This window comes from Mus caroli, chromosome 9 (assembly GCF_900094665.2).
Source record: "Mus caroli chromosome 9, CAROLI_EIJ_v1.1, whole genome shotgun sequence".
Classification (NCBI taxonomy): Eukaryota; Metazoa; Chordata; class Mammalia; order Rodentia; family Muridae; genus Mus; species Mus caroli.
Genome location: NC_034578.1, coordinates 31,208,270 through 31,214,269, shown reverse-complemented (window position 1 = coordinate 31,214,269; position 6,000 = coordinate 31,208,270). Strand labels below are relative to the sequence as shown.

Here is a 6,000-nt window from a genome sequence, read left to right as displayed (position 1 = left end):
GCTTCCAAACACTGACACCATTGCATACACTAGTAAGATTTTGCTGAAAGGACCCAGATATAGCTGTCTCTTGTGAGACTATGCCGGGGTCTAGCAAACACAGAAGTGGATGCTCACAGTCAGATATTGGATGGATCACAGGGCCCCCAATTGAGGAGCTAGAGAAAGTACCCAAGGATCTCCAATCCTATAGGTGGAACAACAATATGAACTAACCAGTACCCCCCCAGAGCTCGTGTCTCTAGCTGCATATGAATCAGAAGATGGCCTAGTCAGTAGAAAGAGAGGCCCATTGGTCATGCAAACTTTATATGCCTCAGTACAGGGGAACAACAGGGCCAAGAAGTGGGAGTGGGTAGGTGGGGGAGTGGGTGGGGGAGCGTGTGGGGGACTTTTGGGACAGCATTGGAAATGTAAATGAAATAAATACCCAATAAAAAAACACACAATTCCTTTGTCATGTCTCATAGGGTATTAATGGTCTCTCTTTAAAACTGTTCTGCTTCATGCATAACCCATATCCTCTTTCTGGAAGGCTAGAGGACAAAGAGGGATGTCTTAGGGTTTTACTGCTTTTGAACAGACACCATGACCAAGACAACTCTTAGAGGTTCAGTCCATTATCAGCAAGGTGGGAACATAACAGCATCCAGGTAGGCATGGTTCAGGAAGAGCTGAGAGTTCTACATCTTCATCTGAAGGCTGCTAGGAGAATACTGGCTTCCATACAGCTAGGAGGAGGGTCTTAAAGCCCACACCCACAGTGACACACCTATTTCAACAAAGCCACACCTACTCCAACAGGGCCACACCTTCTAATAAGTGTCACTCCCTGGGCCAAGCATATATAAACCATCACAAGGGATTTGTTGCCTGAGCTGGTCATATGCCTCCCAAACAGAGTGTTCTCTGTAGCACATTCCAAGAAATAGTGCCTGTCTGTGGACAAGCTGTATCAGTCAAGTTCCTCTGGAAATAGAATGGAGCATACACAAAATAGGATTCTTATTTTTCTTCAAAATAACCAGGTATGTAACCATCATATGTAAGTGATGAGTTAGAAGGGTCCTTTACTTACTTTAAATATATATAAATACATATATTTACTACATACATTGTAGAACCAAAAGATTTTGGTTATAAGATAAAATATCAGTTCATTGAGAAATATATTCAGTTACTTCAAATACATCCCACTAATCAAAGTATCAGTAAATCCAAACTATCAGTAGACTCAGTACAAATTTTTGGCTCACTGAATGTTAAGCATGTAAATTTTGTTCTGTTTTTTGGAAATGTATGATGATGTTCTTACTCAGTTAACATAATCTTAGTGAGAATTTTGGTTTCTTTAAAATCCCAGTTATGGAGCAGTGTGAAAAAGCAGCAAGGACGAACCCCAGACGGACCAAACTCTCATGCCGCTGTATACCCGTGTTCAATGCCAATGTCCTCTGCTGCCACCATGCCCAAAAGAAAGGCTGAAGGGGATGCTAAAGGAGACAAAATCAAGGTGAAGGACAAGCCACAAAGACGATCTGCAAGGTTGTCTGCTAAACCTGTTCCTCCAAAGCCAGAGCCCAAGTCTAAAAGGTCCCTACAAAGAAGGGAGAGAAGGTACCCAAGGGGAGAAAGGAGAAAGCCGACACTGGGAAGGATGCGAATAATCCTGCAAAAAATGGAGATGCCAAAACAAGCCAGGCACAGAAAGCTGAAGGTGCTGGAGATGCCAAGTAACGTGTGTGCATTTTTGATAACTGTGTACTTCCGGTGACTGTACAGTTTGAAATACTACTTTTTATCAAGTTTTATAAAAATGCAGAATTTCGTTTTACTTCTTTTTTTTTAAGCTATATTGCTAGCACAAAGAACACTTCATTACTGGGTGGGGGAAGGATCATGTGTCAGTAACAAAATCTCTCCCAACCTGTATTGAGGACAGAAAACCTCTTTCCCTGATAATTTTGAAAGGCTCCTGTTGGCTCCCAGGAGAGATATTCTGGTCTTGACCTAGGTGGCCACCAAGGCACAACAATGTCTTGTGGTCTGGATAAACTATAAATTCATTTTTATATCCTCTTCCCCCTGTACTATCAACATAGACTTAATTCCCTTAAAACCAGAGACCTGTTGGAACCTGACCTCCAAAATTGGTTTTCCAGTCTATTGGGCGATGTGGACTTAAAGAAAAGGTGGTCCATCTACACAATGGAATACTATTCAGCTATTAAAAACAAAGACATCATGAATTTTTGAAGGGAAATGGAAGGAACTTGAGAATATCATCCTGAGTGAGTGTCTTAGTTAGGGTTTTACTGTTGTGAACAGACACCATGACCAAGGCAACTCCTTTAAGGACAACATTTAATTGGGGCTTGTTGTGGTAAATCTCCACCCAGATGTGCCCCAGCAATGAAAACACAACACAATTAGTATGAATACATGCTGTGCATCTAGACTGGGCAGATCTACCGCTACTCTACCATCTTCTCCATCTATGAGACCCCTTAGAACTTGCAGTTTCTCCAGGCCATGTGCTTCTGCTCTGCTTTTCTTCTTCCTCCTCCTCCTCTGTGTCCTCTCCCTCTTCCATTTTCTCCTTCTTCTCTCTCCCTACCTGCTGCAGACCCTCTGGGTCCCTGTGTCTGTGTGGAACGGGTCTCTCGGGCAGGTGGGCAAAGCGTTGGATGAATTGACAGACAGATGCACACAGGAGAGGTTGTGTTGAATCTGAATGTATTTGTCAGGTGGAGCACCAGTCTTTTTATAGTACAGAGAATACAAGGGGTTGGAAGTCACATCAGGCAAGGTACATTGAAGTTTACCAGATACAAAGGAATGACTTCGAAAAGAATTGCAGGAATCAAGTAAATGTTTACAATAAAGATAAGCAGTCCTGCCTAGGATCAGCCTAATGACAGGCAAGAATTTCACACTTTAGTGTTAATAGCACCAGGGGGTTCTGCTCTTGGCAGGCCTCAAGAATGTGTCACAGACCCCTAAATTCCTAGGCCTTGCTAATTCTTATCTGATCTGGAGAATCTCCATTTGTCAGGAGAGTATACCAACTTGCTTTTGGTATGCAATGTAGCCTGTACTAAAGATTTCTATGTCAGTGAGATTCCCTGGCTTTTTCTGCAGACCAGTTGAGCCACTGGCTCCATCTATTGTAATGCTTAATTAGTTACTGAATAACTTCCTTGCTGCCTTCTCACAGGATTCTAAGCTCGGGCGGCTTCTGGGATTTTGGAACACTGGGGAAACTAACAAGATTAATACAGAATTAATCTTAAGAGGCATTTATAATAAAATATTAAAAGAGAGCTCGTAGATCCATACACCAGACTAACTCGGGAAAAGAGTATGAGAATGAGAGCGCCAAAACTCCAGGAGGAGAGCTTCCTTGAAACTCTTTGCCTCATGAGTGGCTTTTAGGCATCACTGCCTGTCAAGCTGACTCAACCGGAGTGCTGTGGCACCTACCTCCCACTCCACCTTCCCTTTTACCTGCCCAATCATCAGCTCTCCTTTATTTTACAAATTAAGGTGGGAAGCAGGTTTACAGGAACTCACCTGAGTGCTGGCTCATTCCTTGTTCAAAACCACTCACAGGAGAACAGAATTAACATCAAATATAATTAGCTCCAGGGCTATCCACAACAGGGGCTAGTTTACAGGTTCAGAGATTCAGTCCAATATCATCAGGGTGGAAGTATGGCAGCATCCAGGCAGGCATGATACAGGAGTAGCTGAGAGGTCTACATCTTCATCTGCAGGCCTCTGAGAGAAGACTGACTTCCAGTCACCTAGGACTAGGGTATTAAAGTCCATGGCCACAGTGACACACCTACTCCAACAAAACCACCCCACCTAATAGTACCACTCCCTGGCCCAAGCATAGACAAACCATCACAGCAAGATAACTCAGTCCCAGAAAAACATGTGCAGTATGTACTCACTAGTAAGTAGATATTAGCCATAAAATACAGGTGCCATGCTACACTCCACAAATCCAAAGAAGCTAAAAAGGAAGGCCCAATCAAATCTGCTTGAATCTCACTTAGAAGGGGGAATAAAATAGTCATAAGAGGCAATTGGAGAGAGGGAACTGGAAGGGAGGGAGGGAGGGAGGGAGGGGAAAGGAAATGCTGGGTTCAGGATCAGGTGAGGAGAAGGACAGGAAAGATGGCTAGATGGCCATGAAAATGAACAGAAATATGTAACTGACAGGAGTGATGAAGCAGTGGGCATCTCCAGGATGAGACAGAATCCTGAGAAAAGGGAAGCACCCAAGAATCAATGGAGATGACCTTAGCTGTAACTCTCAACATTGGAAATATGGAACCTGAAGAGGCCTCCTTCTGTAGCCAGGCAGGAACTCCACCCACAAAACTTTCAACTCAAAATGTTTCCTGTCTACAAGATATGCAGATACAGGGGATTGAGCAGAGACTGAGGGAATGGCCAACCAATAACCAGCCCAACTTGAGACCCATCCCACCAGCAAGCACCAGTCTGACTTTCTTAATGATATTTTGTTATGCTTGCAGACAGAAGTATATTGTCCTCTGAGAGGCTCCACCCAGCAGCTGACTCAGACAGATACAGACACCCAGAGCCAAACAATGGATGGAGCTTGGGGACTCTTATGAAAGAATAGGAGGAAGGATTGTGGGCCCCAAAGGGGATAGGAACTCTGCAGGAAGACCAAGAGTCAACTAACCTCGATTCTTGGAGCTCTCAGAGTTTGAGAGCTCCAAGAACACCAACCAAAGAACACACATGGGCTGGACCTAGGCCTTCCTGCTCATGTGTAGCAGATGTGCAGCTTGGTTTTCATGTGGGTCCCAAACAACTGGATTGGGGGCTATCCAAAAAGCTGTTCCCTGTACCTGGGATATGTTCTTCTAGCTGGGATGCCTTGTCTGGCCTCAGTGGGAGAGGAAGCACCTGGCCTCACAGAGACTTGAAGTGCCAAAATGGGGAGAAACCCAGAGGGACCTTCACCACTCAGAGGAGAAGGGGAAGGGAGATGGTGGAAGGATTGCGGGAGGTGGTGACCAGGAAGGGGGCAGTGGGCAGGATGTAAAGTGAATAAGTAAAAAAATTAGGGAGCTGGTGAGATGGCTCAGTGGGTAAGAGCACCCGACTGCTCTTCCGAAGGTCCAGAGTTCAAATCCCAGCAACCACATGGTGGCTCACAACCATCCGTAATGAGATCTGGCACCCTCTTCTGGAGTGTCTAAAGATAGCTACAGTGTACTTACATATAATAAAGAAAGAAATCTAAAAAAAAAAAAAAATTAAATTAAAAAAATTTTAAAGACACAACTAGAGGATAGAGAGATGGCTGTAAGATTAAGAGCACATACTACTCTTTTGAGAACCTGAGTCCTGTTCCTGGCAACCATGTTGAGCAGCACACAGTCACTTGTAACTCTGCTCCAGGTTATCTAATTCCTTCTCCTGGCCCCTGTGGACATCTGCAGCCACGTGCACACATAATTAAAAAATAAAATAAGTCATAAAGTAACAATCAAAGACACAACTAAATCAATAAATTTATACAAATCATAAGAAATATTTTTAAATGACTTCCTTTGTCCAATATCAACATGTCTGGGATATAGTTAACAATGGTGCTCCAATGACAGAAGATAAAAGAAAGAAATTCACAAAATTAACAGGTTATGCAACTGCTACCCATGATTTATACTTACTGAAGTATCACTGCATAGCATAACAATACAAATTATGCATAAAACCTTTAAAAGTGGTTAATTCTACACAAATTGCCAATTCAACAATACGGTGAATTTCATAAAGCCGATGGGTTAAATCATCACCAATCCAGGAAGTCTTTCAAACCATTGATGATCACTATAGCAACATCATCTACTTTTCAAAAGTAAGGTGGCTAAACTTAGATCGCAGGTTAAAAACATTTTATGCTTTGAGATATGTTGTCAACTCTTTGTGTGTGTGTGTGTGTATGTGTGT

The 6,000-nt window shown here is 43.1% G+C and overlaps 1 pseudogene; it reads left to right on the top strand.

The window, feature by feature from the left end:
* Window positions 1-1,465: 1,465 nt before the first annotated feature.
* On the top strand, window positions 1,466-1,737 carry LOC110302245 (annotated as a pseudogene).
* Window positions 1,738-6,000: the final 4,263 nt, after the last annotated feature.